Here is a 22550-nt window from a genome sequence, read left to right as displayed (position 1 = left end):
TGTCAAAAGGATGGTTTACTTGGATTTAACTATACTTGAACATTGATGATTTAGACTGGACTTTGACTCTAACTGCGCTGTGAACATGTTTCCACAGAATAGCAGCTTTGTCTTCATCAAAATGGACACACTGGATTAGGCATGTTAGTATTAGTGCTGGGAAAACAATGTTTCTACCCAATGGTAGTGAATCCCTAAAGGCCAGGGATATCTATGGGTAGACTTATGAGTGAGAGGAAAAAAAATAATTTGAAATCATTAGGTAGCAGTTAATTGCATCCATTTATAACTTTGATTTCTCAGAAGTTATGTTATGTGAACCTTAATCAATAAAGTGATGAGGTTGTTTGCCCATGAGATGTTAGATTCCAGCTTTAGACATGTGCAGCACACATAGTGATCAAAATGTGCTGCAAAATGTGCCTTTAGAACAGCGATGACAACAGAAAGGTAGGGAAGACTTATGGCACCTGTGAAATCATAGACTAGCCTGGAGGGATGCTTGGTTCTGTTTCCAGGTTTTATGTTTAGCTACTTCACTGCACTACTTTGGGTTACTTTAGCTATCTGAGGAACCTGCTGAGTCCTTGTCTTTTCTGTGTCTGCTCTTGCCCACTCTATCAGAATTGAATTGTTCATTTTACCTATCTCTGGATGAAATTTTTCATAAGATCATGCTGGTGTGGATCTACTAAACATTTTGTTTGGGGATTATAAAGTTCTCCTTTAAGAACTCATAGTTAAATAAGATACCCAAAAGAAATTTTAAAATACAACCACTCTAAATATTTGCAGTCTTAAATGTTCTGTATGCTGAACTGTTCAGATCTTGACATGATGCCTAATGTAGGCAGGTTTACATCATACTCCTATGGTATGCTATACTCAGGATGCAGGCCCACTGAAACTAGTGCATAAAATTACTTTCAGATGTATATATAAGAAGTTTAAATGAATTTGGAGCTCAGACTAGATACCATCCTTAAGTTATCTCATGTATATGTGAATACCCCAAAATTGAAAAAATAATTTAAATTGAAATGCCCAAGAATACTAGAAAAAAAAGTCTGAATCTATAATTTTACAAAGAACTTTTCTCAACGCAAAGATAAACTTAGGTCAACAGGTTCTGAAGTGAATTCTTTTAAGTCTAAATGTCAAAATCCTGTTGAGGGGAGGAGAAAGCCTTGCTTAATAATTCTGTCTGTGTGGTCAGGATCTCATTTCCTGTTGGCCTGGAAACTGCTCTTTTTTATGAGACTTTCTAGACTAAGAAAAGATTATAAAATACCACACTTCTACACATACAAAAGAATGTGTCAAGTTCCCTGCACTTGAGGATGCTGACTTAAGTTTCAAAATGATGACAATAATTTTCCTTACATTGCATTAGAAAAAGAAGTTCTTACAAGAAGACTTGCCATTAAACATCTTGGCTTTTTATCTCATAACCTTACATAGTATATGGTATCTGAACTTTATATATATATATATATATATATATATATATATATATATATATATATATATATATATATATATATATATAACATCTCTCTTTATATATTATATATAATCTGTATTATATGTATGTGTTAGAATAAAATATTCCATCTATACTTTTAATTACAAAATGACTAAACTATAGCAGTATTATAAGTAATAAAAAATGAAATATATATATATATATATTCCTAATACATAATTTGCAATTTTGAGAGTAGAAAGTAAAGAGAAATCTATGTATCTAGCATAAGAGTCAAGGAAACAAAACCAGGTCTATAAAATATTGATGACAATAATCATTCATTATGAACTGAAAGCAGGAATCAGCTTATGTCAAAATATTTATAACAAAAATATATAGCATCGATAAATAGAAATATTTTTAACATTATTGTTTCAAGTAGAAATTTGCAGCTCATTAACATTTTCAATCTCTTGTGCAGGAAAAACATATTCTACCTTTGGTATAATTTCCTACATTAGAGAAGCTATGCTGTGCCTTCAACTATATGAAAAGATGATTATGGAAATAATTGGAAATGAGTTAAAAATAATTTAGTCTTATTCTCTGAGATAGATGATATGGAATGAAAAGTTTACTCCTAAATGCTGCCAAACAGTTATACACTGCCTTTGTTGCTTTACGAAAACATAGCTAAACAGTAGTTTCCTATTTAGTAAGTTACAGAGTCAAGGATGCCAACTGCAAGCAGATTTTAGATTTTTCCATGTCAGATATGCACATAATGATTGTAGTTACATCCCTAATAAAAACACATTGTCAGGCAGGAAGTGTGGTTAAGTCCTTACCATCTACTCAACAGTTGTCCATTCTCACATCTTGTCATTTACTAGCTTATCACAGAGGACAGCTCATGGAAGAGGACATTGTCTTTTGGTAGCTTTAAACTCCTGGGAAATGAAGTTAGCTTTCATCTACTACAAGTATAGTATATTATTATTATTTTAGAACATTGACTATTTGTTCTTTTGCTGACAAATATGTTCCAAATGTAAGCAGCTGCCATGAGGTAGAGAACGTGTATTAAATGAGCTACATCCCTTGCTAGTCTCAGCAAGAGCGGCTGGAAATATGCTTGAATGCATTATTTGCATGTGCTTTGCTAGAGCACCTCTTGTTAATCAGGATTGCTAGTTTTATGACATGAATGTTACCTTTGCTGAGAATTTTATTTGTTTATATTTTTCTTAGGCTATATAACTTTATTTTCTATTAATTAATTACCTATTCACTTTACATCCAGACTACAGTCCCCCTGCACAAACACAACCTCACCCCTCCCCTTCTCATCTGAGAAGAGAGAGGCACCACCTGGGTACCAACCCTTCCTGGCACCTCAAGTCACTGTAGAACTAGGCGTATTCTCTCCCACTGAGGCCAGAATTTATTTCACTGTTCCGAAAATTATAATTTTTCATCTTACTTTTTCTGTAGTAAAATTTTCTGATCATTCTTTTCAAGTTATGGACATTTGTTACCCTTTTCTCCTTTTTATTGTGAGTTATTTTTCTCATAAGATATATCCTGATCATAGTTTCCCCTCCTTCTCCACTCAGTTCTTCCTAAACGTCTCTCCCACTGGGATCTACACCCTTTCTGGCTCTCGTTAGAAAGCATCATGCTTCTAAGTGTGTTACTAAGATAATAGTAACACATAATAGAACAAAGCAAAATAAAAGAAGATAAAACAAAAACTAATACATTGGAATTGGACAAAACAAAAAAAACAGAAGAAAATCCTGGGAAAAGGGCCAACAAGTGACTCCAAAAGCAGGATCCCTCTTCTTCTTTTTCTTTTTTTTTTAAACTTTATTTTAAAAAACAAAAATAAAAGAAAATAAAATTTAAACATTTTTGCATAAATGTATACAAATACAATTGTGTCAGTGCTTGGCTTTTTTTTTTTTTTTCTTTTTTTTAAGGTTTGATACTCTGCATTAAGGTCTTACTAGTTACAATGAGCAAAAAGTACATGTAAAACAGGAGGTAACCCGGAATTAGTCAACGTTTTCTTAGTGTGTAATGATTGAGCATGACTTTTTTTTTTTGTTCGCTTGTTTTCTTTTTTCTTGAACTTCACACAGTCTGTGAGTTCTTTTTGGGGCAGTCTGAGACTCTGGGCTTAGCATCCCACTATAAGTGACTGCATATTATGTGTGTTCTTCTGTGACTGGGTTATCTCACTCAGGATGATATTATCTAGATGCAACCATTTTCTTAAGAATTTGGTTAAGTCATTGTTTCTCATAGCTGAGTAGTACTCCATTGTGTAAATGTACCACAATTTTTGTATCCATTCATCTACTGAGGGACATTTGGGTTCTTTTCAGCTTCTGGCTATTAAAAATATAGCTGCAATGAACATTGTGGTGCATGTATCTTTGTTGAATATTGGAGTGTCTCTGGGGTATATGCCCAGAATTGGAATAGCTGGATCTTCAGGTAGTATTATGTCCAATTTTCTGAGGAATCACCAGACTGATTTCCAGAGTGATTGTATCAATTTACAACCCCACCAACAGTGGAGAAGTGTTTCTCTTTCTCTGCAACCTCACTAGCATCTGCTGTCATCTATATTTTTGATCTTAGCCAATTTGACTGGTGTGAGGTGTAATCTCAGGGTTGTTTTGATTTGCATTTCCCTGATGGCTAAGGATGTCGAGCACTTCCTCAGATATTTCTCAGCCATTCGACATTCCTCAACTGCGAACGTTTTGTTTAGCTCTGTACCCCATTTTTTAATAGGGTTGTTTGATTCTCTGTTGTCTAGCTTTTTGAGTTCTTTGTATACCTTGGATATTAGGCCTCTATCTGATGTGAAGTTGGTAAAGATCTTTTCCCATATTGTTGGCTGCTGTTTTGTTTTCTTCACAATGTGTTTAACCTTACAGAAACTTTGCAATCTCATTAAGTGCCATTTGTAGATCTTTGACCTTAGAGCTTCAGCCATTGGTGTTTTGTTCAGAAAATTTTCTCCTGTGCCTATGTGTTCTAAGGTTTTCCCTACTTTCTCTTCTAATAGTTTCAGTGTATCTGGTTTAATGTGGAGATCTTTGATCCACTTACACTTGAGCTTTGTATAAGGAGATAAGAAAGGGTCTATTTTCATTCTTTTGCATGCTGAGTGCCAGTTGGACCAGCACCATTTGTTGAATAGGCTGTCCTTTTTCCATTGAATGGTTATGGCTCTTTGTCAAAAATCAGGTGACCACATATGTGAGGGCTCATTTCTGGATCTTCTATTCTGTTTCCTTGATCCACGAGCCTATTTCTGTACCAGTACCATGCAGTTTTTTAGCACAATTGCCTTGTAATATAGATTGAGGTTGGGGATAGTCATTCTCACAGATGTTTTCTTGTTGTTGAGGATGGATTTCGCTATTCTAGGTCTTTTGTTATTCCAGATAAAATAACACATTGCTCTTTCAAACTCAATGAAGAATTGGGTTGGTATTTTGATGGGGATTGCATTGAATCTCTAGATTGCTTTTGGTAATATGGCCATTTTTACAATGTTGATCCTTCCAGTCCATGAGCATGGGAGATATTTCCATTTTCTGAGACCTTCCTCAATTTCCTTTAGAGGTTTGAAGTTCTTGTCATACAGGTCCTTCACTTGCTTAGTTAGAGTCACACCAAGGTATTTCATAGTTTTTGTGACTATTGTGAAGGGGATCTTTTCTCTAATTTCTTTCTCCACATGTTCGTCCTTTGAATATAGGAAGGCTACTGATTTGTTTGAGTTAATTTTATATCCAGCCACTTTGCTGAACTTGTTTATCAGCAGTAGGAGTTCTCTGGTGGAATTTTTGGGGTCACTTAAGTACACTATCATGTCATCTGCAAAGAGTGATGTTTTTACCTCTTCCTTTCCGATTTGATTCCCCTTGATCTCCTTTTGCTGTTTAATTGCTCCAGCCAGGACTTCCAGTACTATGTTGAATAGATAGGGAGAGAGTGGGCAGTCTATTCCCTGATTTTAGTGGGATTGCTTCAAGTTTCCCACTGTTAAGTTTGATGTTGGCTGTTGGTTTGCTGTATATTGCCTTTAATATGTTTACATATACTTTATGCTTATTGTAACTAGTAGGATCTTAATGTACACTATCAAATCTTAAAAAAAAAGCCAAGCAATGACAATAATATATTCCTATACTTTTATGCAAAAATGCTTAAAATTTATCTTTGTTTTTTTAAAAATAAAGTTCTTCAATTAAAAAAAAAGGATTTATAAAGTGATGTTTCCAGAACATGGGTGTAACATTCTAGTAATAAGGACAGACAAAGCAAACATCTTTTTGTTAAAAAGAAGAATAAACATGCTGATACCCAAAGCATGACTAGACATATCAAAGAGTAAAATATTTATAAATAATTTATTTATTTTAGAGTATTGAGGATAAATTTAATCATTTCATGAAAAATGAAAATTACATAAGAACTTTAATTTCTGTAAAATATTTGAAGGCTTCACTAAATTTTACCTAAATACATTAAATATTTAGGAATTTCCACAGACAGCAATAGTTGAGGTCAGATTGTAAAATTGCTACCTAAAAGCCAGATAAAAGAAAATTTATTATAAAAATTAGCATAAATTAGCAATAAGTGTCAGAGAAAAATACATGAAGCATCTTAAGAAACATTAACATGCATATCTACAGTTTCTCAAGTATAAGTGTTACAGCAAATGTCAAAGGGAACATTTTTAAAGTCAAATAACATTGTTGCAAACAGAGTGGTCTTTTTCTTTAATTCTACAAAATCATTGGATGCACATTTTTTTAAATGCAAAGTTAGAGGAAATCGTATATTGAAAATAGAGCAGCTCTATTTGTGATTACAGTGCTGACAGGATAGAATCAAATAGTACTTCTGCCACACAGACTGCCAGCTCCTAAGGTTGAGAGACTGGTGAGTGGAGATCTGGGCGGCCGGGGAGCAGAGAGATCTCTGCGGAGTGCACACGCAGAGCGCCCTCTGACCTCCCTGATCCAGGGACCAGGAACAGAACTTTGGAACTTCTGTTTCCACCCAGCGGTGACTTCAGGGCTTGGAGCAGAGCCCAGCCCATCTGCCACGCAGACTGCCAGCTCCTAAGGTTGAAAGACTGATGAGTGGGAGATCTGGGTGGCCAGAAAGCAGAGAGAACTCTGCGGAGTGCGCACACAGGGCGAACCCACTTACCTGCCTGATCTGGGCACCAGGAACAGAATTTTGGAACCTCTGTTCCCACCCGGCGACCCTGAGGCATAGAAGAAGGCTGGGCACGTCTGCCACTTGGACCAGTGGAGATCCAGGGACACAGACCAGTTACAAGGGAAAGGCAAGAACATATCACTGACAACAAAATGGCAAGAGGAAAGCGAAAGAGTATATCCCAAGGAAACCAAGACAACCTGGCAACAACAGAACCCAGCTCTCCCATAACAGCAAACATCGGAATTCCAAACACTCCAGAAAAAGAAGACACAGACCTGAAGTCATACCTCAAGATGCTGATAGAGATACTTAAACAAGAAAGGGAGGAAAAGCAAAAACATTCAGAAACTTTTAAAGAGGAAACAAGGAAAACTATCAAAGAACTCAAAGAACTAGAGGAAACAGAACCAAAAAAATAAAGGAATGGAAGAGGGAAATTAAAACAGAAATTGACACAATAAAGAAAACACTAAAAGAGATAACCCTAGACTCAGAACCCCCAAAAAAGAAATTAGGAGTCACAGAAGCAAGCATTTCCAATAGATTACAAGAGATGGAAGAGAGAATCTCGGGACAGAAGACAACATTGCAAACATAGACAAAACAGCCAGAGAAGATGCAAAAAACAAAAAGCTCCTAACCCAAAATGTCCAGGAAATCCAAGACACAATGAGAAGACCGAAACTAAGGATAATAGGAATAGAAGAGGGAGAAGAGTATCAACTAAGAGGCACAGTAAATATCTTCAACAAAGTCATAGAAGAAAACTTCCCTACCCTCAAGAATGAGATGACCACGAGCATAAAAGAAGCCTTCAGAACTCCAAATAGGTTGGACGAGAAAAGAAATACCTCCCGACACATAATAGAAAAACACCAAGTGCCCAAAGCAAATAAAGAATACTAAAAGCAGTAAGGGAAAAAGGTCAGGTAACATATAAAGGCAGGCCAATCAGACTCACACCGAATTTTTCAACAGAGACTATGAAAGCTAGAAGAGCCTGGACAGACATCATGCACACCCTAAGAGAGCACAAGTGCCAGCCCAAGCTGCTATACCCAGCAAAACTATCAATCACCATAGATGGAGAGACGAAGATATTTCAAGACAAATCAAAATTTACACAATATCTGACCACAGACCCAGCACTACAACGAAATATAGGGGGAAAACCCAATACAATGAGGGAAATTACAGCCTCGTAAAAACAAGAAAACTCCTAAACAAGAAAACCAAAAGAAGAAAAAGACACAGACACAACTCAACCCACAAAAGCAATAATGGCAGGAAACAGAAACAACTATTCCTTGATATCTATTAACATAAATGGACTCAACTCCCCAATAAAGAGACATAGGCTATCAGACTGGATACATAAACATACAGGAAACTCATCTCAGAGACAAAGACAGACACTATCTCAGAGTAAAATGGTGGGAAAAAAACTTCCAAGCAAACAGCCGCAAGAAGCAAGCTGGAGTGGCTATTCTAATATCGAATAAAGTAAAGTTCCAACCAAAATTTATCAAAAATGATAAGGAAGGACACTTTTTACTCATTACCGGGGAAATCTGTCAGGAGAAACTCTCAATTATTAACATATATGCTCCAAATAAAAAACCACACACATTCATAAAAGAAACCCTACTAAAGCTCAAAAAATACATTTCACCCCACACAATAATAGTGGTAAACTTTAATACCCCACTCTGACCAATGGATAGATAATGGAAACAGAAACTGAACAAGGACACTGCAAAACAAGCAGAGACCTTGAACCAACTAGAATTAATTGATATATACAGAACATATCATCTTAAAGTAAAAGAATACTCCTTATTCTCAGTACCCCATGGCACATCTTGAAAATTGACCACATAATTGGACACAGAACAAGCCTCAATCGATATAAGAAGATTGAAATACTCCCATGCATCCTCTCAGATCACCATGATCTACAGCTGGTCTTTAACAACAACAAAGACAACAAAAAGCCTATGTACACAAGGAAACTAAACAACACTCTGTTAAACAATAGCAGGGTCAAAGAAGAAATAAAGAAAGAAATTAAGGACTTTCTAGAATATAACGAAAACAAAAACACAATATACCCAAACATATGGGATGCAATGAAAGCAGTATTGAGAGGAAAACTCATAGCCCTAAGTGCTTCCAAGAAGAAACTGGAGAGAGCTCACATCAGCAACCTGACAGCACAGCTAAAAGCCCTAGAACAAAAGGAAGCAGATATACCCAAAAAGAGAAGACGGCAAGAAATAATCAAAATTAGGGCAGAAATAGACCAAATAGAAACAAAAAAAACCATTGAAAAAATCAACAAAACAAAGAGTTGGTTCTTTGAGAAAATCAACAAGATTGATAAACCCCTAGCCAGACTAACTAAAGGGCAAAGAGAGAGTATCCAAATTAACAAAATCAGAAAGGAAAGTGGTGACATAACAACTGAAACTAAGGAAATTCAAGAAATCATCAGATCCTACTACAAAAACTTATACTCCTCAAAATTGGAAAATCTGGAGAAAATGAACGAATTCCTAGACAGATACAAGGTCCCAAAGTTTAACCAGGACCAAGTAAACCATCTAAATAACCCTATAACACCTAAAGAAATAGAAGTCATCAAAAGCCTCCCAACCAAAAAAAGCCCAGGTCCTGACGGGTTCAGTGCAGAATTTTATCAGACATTTATTGGGGATATAACACCAATACTCTCCAAACTATTCCAAAGATAGAATCATATAAAATACTACGTAACTCATTTTTTGAGGCTACAATAACCCTCATACCTAAACTACACAAAGACCCTACAAGGAAGGAGGACTTCAGACCAATCTCACGTATGAACTTTGACGCAAAAATACTCAACAAAATCCTTGAAACTGAATCCAAGAACACCTCAAAACGATCATTCATCATGACCAAGTAGGCTTCATCCCTGGGATGCAGGGATGGTTTAATATAAGGATATCCATCAATGTAATCCACCATATAAACAAACTCAAAAAAAAAAACCACATGGTCATCTCACTAGATGCTGAAAAAGCATTTGAGAAAATTCAACACCACTTCAAGTTAAAAGTCCTGGAAAGAACAGGAATCCAAGGTCCATACTTAAACATAATAAAAGAAATATACAGCAAACCAACAGCCAACATCAAACTTAACAGTGGGAAACTTGAAGCAATCCCACTAAAATCAGGGACTCGACAAGGCTGCCCACTCTCGCCCTACCTATTCAATATAGTACTGGATGTTCTGGCTGGAGCAATTAGACAGCAAAAGGAGATCAAGGGGATACAAATCGGAAAGGAAGAGATAAAAACATCACTCTTTGCCGATGACATGATAGTGTACTTCAGTGACCCCAAAAAATCCACCAGAGAACTCTTACAGCTGATAAACAAGTTCAGCAAAGTGGATAGATACAAAATCAACTCAAACAAATCAGTAGCCTTTTTATACTCAAGGGACAAACATGTGGAGAAAGAAATTAGGGAAAAGGTACCCTTCACAATAGTCACAAAAACTATGAAATACCTTGGGTGACTCTAACTAAGCAAGTGAAGGACCTGTACTACAAGAACTTCAAACCTTAAAGAAGGAAATTGAGGAGGATCTCAGAAAATGGAAAGATCTCCCATGCTCATGGATTGGAAAGACCAACATATTAAAAATGGCCATCCTACCAAAAGCTATCTACAAATTCAACGCAATCCCCATCAAAATTCCAACACAGTTCTTCATGGAATTGGAAAAATCAATGTGAAATTTCATATTTAAAAACAAAAGACCTAGAATAGAGAAATCCATCCTCATCAACAAGAAAACATCTGCGGGAATCACTATCCCTGACCTCAAGCTATATTACAAGGCAATTGTGCTGAAATCAGCATGGTACTGGTACAGAAATAGGCATGTGGATCAATGGAATAGAATAGAAGATCCAGAAATAAGCCCTCACATATATGGTCACCTGATTTTTGACAAAGGAGCCGTAAACATTCAATGGAAAAAGGACAGCCTATTCAACAAATGGTGCTGGTCCAACTGGCACTCAGCATGCAAAAGAATGAAAATAGACCCGTTCTTATCTCCTTGTACAAAGCTCAAGTGTAAGTGGATCAAAGATCTCCACATTAAACCAGATACACTGAAACTATGAGATGAGAAAGTAGGGAAAACTTTAGAACATATAGGCGCAGGAGAAAATTTTCTGAACAAAACACCAATGGCTCAAGCTCTAAGATCAAAGATTAACAAATGGGACTTAATGAGATTGTAAAGTTTCTGTAAGGCTAAAGACATTGTCAAGAAAGCAAAATGGCAGCCAACAGAAAGGGAAAAGATGTTTACCACCTCCACATCAGATAGAGGCCTAATATCTAAGGTATACAAAGAACTCAAAAAGCTAGACACCAGAGAATCAAATAACCCTATTAAAAATGGGGTACAGAGCTAAACAAAACGTTCTCAGTTGAGGAATATCGAATGGCTGAGAAATATCTGAGGACGTGTTCGACATCCTTAGCCATCAGGGAAATGCAAATCAAAACAACCCTGAGATTCCACCTCACACCAGTCTGATTGGCCAAGATCCAAAACTCAGACTACAACAGATGCTGGCGAGGCCGTGGAGAAAGAGGAACACTTCTCCACTGTTGGTGGGGTTGCAAACTTATACAATTACTCTGGAAATCAGTCTGGCGATACCTCAGAAAATTGGACATAATACTACCTTAAGATCCAGCTATTCCACTTCTGGGCATATACCCTATAGACACCTTAGTACACAACAAATATATATGCACCACAATGTTCATAGCAGCTCTTTTCATAATAGTCAGAAGCTGGAAAGAACCCAGATGTCCTTCAGAAGATGAATGGATACAAAAATTGTGGTACATTTACACAATTGAATAATACTCAGCCACCAGAAACAATTACTTGACCAAATTCTTAAGAAAATGGGTGCATCTAGAGAATATCATTCTTAGTGAGATAACTCAGTCACAAAAGAACAGACATAATATGCAGTCACTTATAATGGAATTCTATCCCCAGAGGCTCGCACTGCCCCAGAAACAACTCACAGACTGTATGAAGTCCAAGAAATAAAGAAAACAAACAAAACAAAACAAAAAAAATCTCTATACAACAAGAAAACTTTGACTATTTCCTTGTTACATTTTGTTTTACATGTACTTTATGCTTATTGTAACTATTAAGTTTTCAATGCATACTATTTAACCTTTAAAAAAAAATCAAGTACTGACTAAAAATATATTTATACAGTTTTATGTAAAAATTATTTTAAAATCTGAAAAAGAGTACTGACAAAAATGTATTTTATAATTTTATGCAAACAATGCTTAAAATCTGTACATTTATGTTTGTTTTGTAAAATAAAATTGTTAAAAAAAAGAATCAAACAGTACTAAATAACAGCTTGCACGTCTGAAAATTAAATAAACAGCAGTACTGGACTGTAAGAATGTCAAGGTCACTACTTCTAGAAGAGTTAACATAATGTGAGATGGGCAAACACACACCAAAATGTGAGGGAGTGGTAGTGGAATATGAGAAGTACTTTAAAAAGAGTCTCCATTAAATGACAGTATGATTTGTTTATAAGGACCATCGCATCTTCCTAAATCAAATATATTGTCATGTGACATACATTTTTATCAGATATTTTATGAATTTAAATTTCAAACGTTATACTCTTTCTTGATTTCCCTTTTCCTTTCTTCCCTTGCTTTTCTGAGGATGCTCCCTTTCCCACTCACCCACTTTTGCCTCACCACCCTGGAAACACTCTACAATGGGGAATCAAGCCTTCACAGGACCAAAGGCTTCTCCTCCTATTGATGCCAGACAATGCCATCCTCTGCTACAAGTGTGCTGGAGTCATGGGTCTGTCCATCTGCACTTTTTGGTTAGTGGTTTAGCCTCCGGAAGCTCTGGTGTGTCTGGTTGGTTGATATCACCATTTCAAGAAATACACACATACACAGAGACATTATACATACATATATACATACATACATACACACACACACACATATAATAACTTAAAGTTTTGGGAGTTATAGATTTGGGTTTACCAGTAGTAATAGAAAACTATAGTATATATGTATCAATGTTACTTAGTCCACAATTCTAATGTGGTATGGCTCAGTGATCACATAGATTTTTTTTAATCACTACATTTGTTCATGTCTTAACAGTAGAAAAGTGTTGGACATGATGCCAGGAGTCCCACACAGCTCTTTGACTTGGGCAAAGGCAGCCTATGCTACCTTCCTCAGTGAGTCTGGCCTGCGTACAAGGAACTCAGGCTTGGAGGCATGAGAGCAGTGCTCAGTGGGACTTGGGAACTCCAGCCTGAGCACATGAAACTGATGCTCAGAGGGGAGTGTGCGATTAATGCTCAGCAGGGCCATAAGAACAGCACTCTGCTACTGATCTTGGCAGAATGCAGGGGAATGCAGCTGCCACTGGGCACCAGGCCTAGCTGAACTGGCCAGAAAGAGAGGCTCCAGATCTGGATGCAAGAAACTTTCAGAGAGAAATCACTTCCTAATTGAAGGTGTTACCAGCTCTTTAGAACAAAGAAACTCAGGTGGAGGAATGATTTCTACATGTATCTCCTTTACTTTTGTGCCTGGCTTTTGTATAAATACAGTTTTTGAAATGGTTCAGAGTCTGACAACCAGCTTCCTATTGACTTGTCCTCAGGGCTTAGGAAGATCTTGTCTACAAATTTTGGGGTGGTCCTGCTTCTGCCTAGAGCTTACATGCAGTCATGTGTACATGAAGGGAGGGACTTGGGGCATTGTCGATCTGGCTAGGGTCCAAGTCATATCATCTTGTGGAGGAGGAAGTTGGGGCACGGCCAACGCCTTGAGGGCTGTGCACTGTTGTATTGCTTATGGAAGCATGATCATTTCTGATTCTTCATACTTTGGGAAACCTTGATTCCAGTACTTGTAATGCAGAGGCAGGTGGATGTCTATGTTTGAGACCAAGCTTGTCTACAAAGCAAGTTTTTTTTAATGTATATTTTATGTATTTACATTTCTAATGTTATCCCATTTCCTGGTTTCCCCGCTGAATCCCCCCATCTCCCCTGCACACCCTTCCCCGTGATTCTATGGGAAAACCAGGACTACAAACAGCAACCAGGTCTTGAAGACCACACACCTTCATAAAAAAGTGCCTAATGAATTGAAATATAGAAATTGTTTGTAAGAGTTGATGATGTTTTAGTCTGAAGCAACAAAATAGGTTAGTCAAAACAAATCAATTAAAATCATAAACAGAGTACAACTTTTTATTTTAACATGTTTGTATTACTTTCTCTGCTGAACACCAGGAGAACTCCCAGTTGAAAATCCTCATACCTACTCTACAAAGTAAGTAATATAGAGCACACAATTGAGGTATGGAGTGTTCACATTAACTGTCAAGCTAACTTGGAGGTTCTTTCTGGTTGAGCTGGGATATTAATGTCCCCTTAACTCCAGATTCTTTTCTATCATTTATTATCCTACAAAGTTTCGTATATCACATAATATAAAAAAGCCAGATGTCACAAAGAAAGCTTATATATAAAATGCTCTTGTTTTCACATTGTTATTTCTTAATATAATATTAATATATTAATTAATATTATTATATTATATTATGCAATAATATTGTTATTGAATAAATTCAAGAAAAAAATTGACTATATTTCATATATAGATGTAGTTTAGACCATGAATCATGGTATGTGAACCTCTGATCTTGAAAGTACTTGTCTCCTTAAAAGTTTAAGTAGTTTATATTCTATTAGTATTCCATATGATTTGCACCTATTATTAAAGACTTCTCTCTGAAAACACGGTACAGCACTTTGTTTTGTTTTTAACCATAGAAGCTAATGGACTCATGTGTACGAAGAAAATTGTTAGCAATTATATCTTCTATACAGTTGCAGTTTTAGTTTGTTCATGCTCATCCTTGAAGACAAACCAGATGGAATAGGACAAAATCCAATCCTTTGTTATTCTGTTTCATTTTTCCCTTCATTGTAATGTAGGAAGATCTCCATGATCCTGATAAAGAATGAGTGGAAATCTTTGGCCTCAGCCATCTTGCAATACTACATCAAAATTTTAACACATATGAAGAGATTTTAAATGGAACATGTGCAAATGCAAGACAGATTATTATTGCTTCTATTAATAGAATTACAGAGATGCCTATGGCATAATGGAAACATTTGTTGCATAGGATAAGACAAATATTAATAATGGACTTAATTTTTGTGTAAGTGGATGAGACCACTTTTATCAATCAGTACATTGCTCTCTGAGAACCATAGAAGCTTTTATCTTGATACTCTCTGTCCCCAAATGTAGGATTAGTTCGCCAAGTACCCAGGTATCTGATTCTTTGGATAATTAATTTTCTGGCATGGTATCTATATGTAAATAGAATTTCAATGTTAAGAGATTGCTTAAGGTGATAGAATATTTTTTAAAAAATTTAAGGTTTCAGGTTAATAACCTTTACCTGTAGGCATGAACACCTGATTATAAATGTTGTGTTAATAGAACACAATAGAATAATTAATACAATGGGATAATCATTGGATACTCTATATCCATGAGCCAAGTACTGTGTGCCTGACACCTGTCTTTGTCTGCCACACTGGACCAGAGCAGGGAAAATGGCCTCTATTAATAAACAGTTGGAAGGTATGAATGGTTGATTTAAATTTGTTATTTAATTTGAAATACAGTTTTTTCTTTGGCACTGAAACTCACCTCAAACTCATAATCTCCCATCTTCTCCCTAATTTCTGATACTACAAGCATTTACTACCATTTTGCTTTATGGTGGTCTTTAAAAATATGAAATTATTGAATATGCTAAAATAAAATTTTCATTCTCTGTAGTTTACTAACAAGAAAGTTACACAGGCATGTATAGCAGGAATTGTCATAGTTCTGAATATTTAGGCATAGGTAAGTTAGAGACGACACAAATAGTTAATTCATTTTCCTGCTGTATTTATACACAGAATTATAAAAATTTAGGAACCTGTGATTTTTATGACTGCTATATTTAAATGTCCTTGTGTGAAAATAATCAAGTATAGGTTCTGGGAAGTCTGGCCTTTGCCAACTGAAACTTAGCCAAAATAAATTTAGACAGCACCCAACCACGGAAAACTGCAGGCTTCCTTAGCTAAAATTTTATATTTTTCCGATTTTACACCTTTGAGTTACTATGAGCTAAATATAAAAGCTCCAAATTCATTATAACTCTTATTGTTTTTCCTCAAGGAAATATTGGTATTTCTGATAGGTCTTATGTCATCACATTCTTACCAAAGTAAATCAATAGGAAAATTAATTGTTGAGATAGGTGAATTAGGACAACCAAACTTAAAGAATAAAAATATTAATGAACTCAAATAACACAAGGGAGCTACAAAGTTGGTTAATACTATTGATCAAAAAATAACTTTTAAAGTATTTGAACCCTTGTAATAGCAAAGCGATTTTCTAATTTTATACTGATATGTTCATATAGATGAATAGCTGTCCTATTTCAGTTTTTCTTTCCCATAAAATTCCAGATCAGCGTGCATTCCACAAGGTCACAGCAAAAACATGATATTAAAATGCAGCCAAATTCTTTAGCAACATAAATGTTTTTATGAGCAGCAGGTGTATTCTTTGCAAAGCTGTAAAGCTATTAACAGCTCAGTAAGGAGTACACAATAATAGGCTGTTAACTCAGACTCCCGTGCCGGAGTACTAAGGAAGGACACTTTTGAAACCATTAAGACAACTAGATTTTTAGAAAGTATTAGATATAGGTGCTTTATGAATAGAGGTTCATTTAAACCTTATATCTTTAAAGAAATGAATTTGTTTTCACAATACAAAATGCTTATACAAAAATTTATTTAACTGTTCTAGATAAAATACAAACTAGAAATACATTCTAGTAATAAGAACTTGGAAATGAATTATTACTTTTATTTAATTATTTATTGAAAGTCCTACCATTTAGGGCGGATTACAGCAAAGCTATGATAAATAACACTTGTGTTTTCTAACTCTGAGTTTAGTAAGCCTACTTCTACAACAATTGATCTAATAATGTTCAGGGTACTCTACATTATATGATATACTAGCTGTTCACTTTGGCAAAAGTATCTATGACTTTATTTTATTTATATTACTTCTAGACATGTTAATAGGTATAACCTTGTTTCAGGAAATGTGTCACTGTAGAGGTGGGCTTTGAGGTCTCATATGCTCAGGCTTCACCTGGTGAGGCACATAGACTCTTCCTGCTGCCCAAAGATCAAGATGTAGAACTACTGCTCCAGCATCATATCTGCCTCTGTGCCACTGTGCTTTTATATCACAATGATAATGACCTGAAACACTGAACTGTAAGCCTTCCCAAATTAAATGTTTTTTTCTTTATATGAGTAGCCATGGGAGTTTTAGAGGGTTTTTTTAGTTGGTAATGTTGTTATCTTCCCAAGAGGGACAGTACTATGTCCAATTATGGGTTGGAACAACCAGACTGATTTCCAGAGTGGTTGTACCAGCTTACAACATCACCAACAGTGGAGGAGTGTTCTTTCTCCACATCTTCACCATCATCTGCTGTCATCTGAGTTTTTGATCTTAGCTATTCTGACTGGTATGATGTGGAATCTCAGGGTTGTTTTCATTTGCATTTCCCTGATGACTAGGGATGTTGAGCATTTCTTTAGGTGCTTCTCAGCCATTTGATGTTCCTTAGCTGAGAATTCTTTAGCTCTATACCTCATTTTTAATAGGATTATTTGATTCTCTATAGTTTACCTTCCTGAGTTCTTCGTTGGATACTACCCCTCTATCAGATGTAGGCTTGGTAAAGATTCTTTTCCAATTTGTAGGCTGCCATTGTGTCTTCTTAGCAGTGTCCTTAGCCTTACAGAAGCTTTGCAATTTCATGAGGTCCCATTTGTCAATTCTTGATCTTAGAGCATAAACCATTGGTGTTCTGTTCAGAAAATTTTCCCCTGTGCTTACTGTGTTCTAAGCTCTTCCCCACTCTCTTCTAAGAGTTTCAGAGTACCTGATTTTATGTGGCAAACTTTGATCCACTTGGACTTGAGCTTTGTCAAGGTGACAGGAAAGGATCTATTTTTATTCTTCTAAATGCTGACTGCCAGTTGAACCAACACCATTTATTGAAGAGGCTGTCTTTTTCCATTGAATTTTTCAGCTCCTTTGTCAAAGATCAAGTGACCATAGGTATTTGATTGCATAACCCTGTGGTATGTGGCATTATCTACCCCGACGTTCCACTGTGTGGTAGACTTTGGAGAACCTTAGATTAAGGTACTTCAACTATAAATCAGAGTGATGGTCCTTGGCACTATGTTGGTTAGTGACGCCATCACCCTTGTTATTTCTGTATTCCCTCTGTACCTCCCCTTTCAAAGAGACTTTACTCCACTGAATTTCATATTTAGATTGTCCTTGCTTAATTAAACGAATGTTACCGCATCTGCATGGTCTCACTAATAAATAATACGTCATTTATTTTGTATATATTCAAGCTTTCAAGAAGTAATCTTCTAGTATTTGCAGCCTTCTGGACCTTGGGAATCTTTTTTTTTTTTTTTTTTTTGTTTCAGTGATACACATTATATTTTATATTGGAAACTAAATTTCTTTGACAACTATGTTTTTTGTTTGATATTTCTACTTAGCTACAGAAATAATTTCTGTAGCTAGCTACTTTGTTATGGCTAATTAAACAACTTCTAATGGGTTTAGTATAATCTCTATGTAAAGTCATATCATTTGCATTAATTTCATTTGTCTCATAATTCTTTTTTAAATTTTATTCCATTTTACTGAAATGGTTAGATCACTTAATGTTTATAAAATGATCATGGATATTTTTATGTAATTCCTATTTTAGGTGAGTTGTTTTAATATTTTATTTTAATTGTTTGTTCCCAATATTAAAAAATACTACTTAGGAATGACTGGTATACATGAAATAAACTAGAAACATTTTGGGGCTTCCATTTGTTGGGGTCTGAATGTGAAAAGCCTTTCATATTCTCCAGTATTTGTACCTTTGACTCCACACTGGTGGTACTGTTGGGTAAGTTTGTGGGACTTTTTAGATGTAGAGCCATCTGGGGGGAAGGAGATTGTTATAGGAAGGCCTTGATTTAGAGGTTTTATAGCCTTTCTTACCTCAGGCTTACTCCCTGCTTCCTGAGGGTATATGCAATATGAGCTCTAGACTACACTTCGGGCTCTCATCATGGGAGACTTCAACCCACTAGAACTATAAGCCCAAATAAACCTTTCATCCTTATTAGGTTTTGGGACAGTATTTATCATAGCAACAGAAAAGTGGCTAATATACTGTTGAAATAGTTACATTTTAGTCATTACTTGGCTAGCATGGTTAAATCCTGAACTATATTCTGCTGAAAATTTTCATTTATTTGGAAATTAGTCCCTTTCTTATGTTTGTTAGGTGAACTGGCAAACATTTTCTTCAGGAGTTGGTGTGTGTATATGTGGAGCTGAGTGAGAATTGCTGATAATCTCCTCCTGTCTTTTATGAGCTGGAAAGTTATTCTTGCTCTATAGCTGGCATTTCAGAAAAATTCTCATTTCTCTGTTCTTTGAAAGTGTTTGGAATGACTGTGTCCTTTGGAGTTTTGAAATTGACTTTGGAAACTTTCTAAACTGGAAATCTTTAATTTAAAATAGGATTATCTATTGAGCAAACTTACTAAGTAGTGAAAAAAACTTTCATATTTATGCCCATAAGTAAATGACAAATTTTCAAAATTAGTACCTTGAAAAACTTCAAATTTTACTTAGTATAATTTGTTGTGTGGGGGTCAATGTGTACCTTTATTGAGGTGATTCTTTCTATTAATATTATCTAGGTTCTATGAATTGAGCTCAGGTCAGTCATTATACCTGGAAATAAGCATTTTTATTTGCTGACATATTTTTTTATTTGCTGACATATGTTCAAATTCCAGTAAATTTTAATTAGGAATATTTGCATACACTATATTTTGGTAAACTCAGATTGTCAATTACTAAATATTTGCTATCTCTTCATTACATTTCTTACACAATTTTAGTTTTTTCTTTCATTCATCTCTGTTAAGATTTATAGTGAGTTTTATTTTTCCAGTGCTAAGTACTAAGCCTGCTAAGTAAGTGGCCTGTTGATCAGTAATTAACCAGTTCCCTAAAGTTACATAAAATATTTTTAATAATTTTCATTACCTTTAATATTTTTGAGATCTTCCTTTTCCATCCCTTCTTCTTCTCCAACTGCTATAGTGTTCCTCATATACATTCTTAAATACATGATCTTTATTTTAATAATTGTTACACACACACACACACACACACACACACACACACACACACACACATACACACACACAAGCTGTTGGAGTCTAGTTAGCGTTGTTTATATATATATATATATATATATATATATATATATATATATATATATATATATATATGTAGTTAAAGCTGACAAAATGTTACACATAAAATGGGTCATCTACTGAGAATTATGATTATCTCTTTTAGTAACAATTAAGTGGCATAGTTCTTACTCTAGAGGTGAGGTCCTGTGAAAATCTTCCACCAACACTGGCATGTGAACTGGTGTTGTGATTATGCAGGCATTCCTTAGAGGACTGGATTGTTGATATTTTATATACATTTTCAATTTAAATCTTTGAAATGGTTGGGGAAGGCATTAAAAGATGAAAAACGCTCACACAAACATAGATTGTCATAACTCATCTTGTGAAGATAACCAACTTACTAAAGTCAATTTACAAATTAAAAATTCTATAAAACCAATAAAAAATCCAACAACTTCTTTTCAGGAATAGAAAAAAACAAACCCAAAATTCAAATAGAACCACAAAATACCCTAGATAGCCAAAGCAACCCTCAACAACAACAACAAAACCTACCCTGCACAAAACAAGCAATGCAGAGGGCCATATTAAATTGCAAGATATATTATAAAGTATTATGAAGTAATAATAATGTTACCAGCACAGAAATGGACATGTAAATGAAGGAAATAAGATTGAACACCCAGAACTGAGTGCACACAATTCTTGCTGGCCACTTGACTTTTAATAAATATGATAAAAATATACACTGAAACAATATGCATCTTCAATAAATAATATTGGGAAAACTGGATTTCAACCTGGAGAAGAATGAAATTAATTTGTATCTATCATCCTTGAGAAAAAAACTTACTGTAAGTAGATGAAAAACCTAAATGTGAAGTCTGAAACCCTTAAACTGTTAAAGAAAATGTAGGCAGTATCCTACAAAATATAGGTGTAGGAATAAACTTATTGATTAGGATTCTATTTGTTTAGGAATTACAACAAACAATTAAAATAAAAAAAACTAAAAAGGTTCTTACAGTTAAAAATACATTATTTTGTTCTTTTGCATTCTGTTTTAATTATGACATACATATACATATATATACATATACATAGATACACACATATAATATATATATATGCATATATATAATTGTGGAGTCTACAGTCAATAAGGTCAAGGCCTTCTGGCATCTGATGTTTTTGTTTGTTGGGCCATTCCTCTTGTGGAAAGTAGAGAGCAGGCCAACATGTACAGGACAGGAGGGATGGGGTGGGTGGAATGCCCACACTTTTCTTCAAGAGGAACTTCTCTAGTGGCAACCACTCCCAAGGGTACAAGGTTTATTTCTGTATAAAGTCAGAGCCCTCAGAACTTAATAATCTCCCAAAACTCTAACTTTAGATATTACATTCATATTTAAGATTTCATTATTAACTTCAGAAAAACTGTTTAATCTTCCTTCTGTTTTCATATAGCTTAATTTGTTTTTATTATTTCTGTTCAGTCCTTCCTTTCAAAACTTAGTTCATCTATATTTTAGCATCATTCTTTCCTAATACTAGCTATGTTATAAAATTCATCTTATAAACTTATAATACCACAGCACAAGTTTCACTTTATAACATTTTCATTACTTCAAAGGAAGAAAAATGTTAATTTCTATTATCATTTCTTCTTAGAAGGGTTGTTAATTATCTATTTATGACGTTAACATGGGTTATTTTCACTTACATTTCTGAAAGTTCAACTGAAAAATTAAATGACCTCACTGCTTTGGGCACAGCACACTTATTATGCAAGCATGAATGTTCATAGTTCAAGCCATGACTTAGAAATCTAGAGTACTGATCAGGCTCCTAGAATGTTCTTGTAGGACACATATTCATTGTCCTAAAAACCTCCCACTAGTTTCTACCACTTTAGATCCACAGCACATCCTAAGACCAGTAGCTAGAACCAAGGCTTTTCATGTGAACCTGTGGAGTTAGCCTTTCACTGTATAGTATGGTGGATGCTATTTTAATCGCGTATTTAAGATTTTTTAATAGAAATATTACAAAAGTACATTTCTTCCAGATTTATATAATTCCTCCTTCAATTTTCCTTATTTGATTTCTCTTCCTCCTTTTCTTACACTCTCTCTTTTTCTGTTTTTGAGACAGACTTTATGTATTCCTGACTGTCTTGAAATTCACTCTGTAGTCTCAAGCTCAGAGATCCTCGTTCTCTGCCTCCAAAGTGCTGGTACTGAAGGCATGCACCACTATGCCTGGCCTTCTTATTTTTTATATTGCATATTTGGAGTTATTTTC

General features: G+C 35.2%; 1 protein-coding gene across 1 annotated transcript in view; it reads right to left on the bottom strand.

Moving 5' to 3' along the window:
- The window catches only part of EPHA6 (EPH receptor A6), a gene marked incomplete at both ends in the record, with an annotated part of 946557 nt that overhangs the window by 354913 nt on the left and 569094 nt on the right, over positions 1–22550 (bottom strand). The gene's annotated exons all lie outside the window — the stretch shown is intronic.

This window comes from Micromys minutus (genome assembly GCF_963924665.1).
Source record: "Micromys minutus genome assembly, chromosome: 7".
Lineage (NCBI taxonomy): Eukaryota > Metazoa > Chordata > Mammalia > Rodentia > Muridae > Micromys > Micromys minutus.
This window is presented reverse-complemented; position numbering and strand designations above follow the sequence as displayed.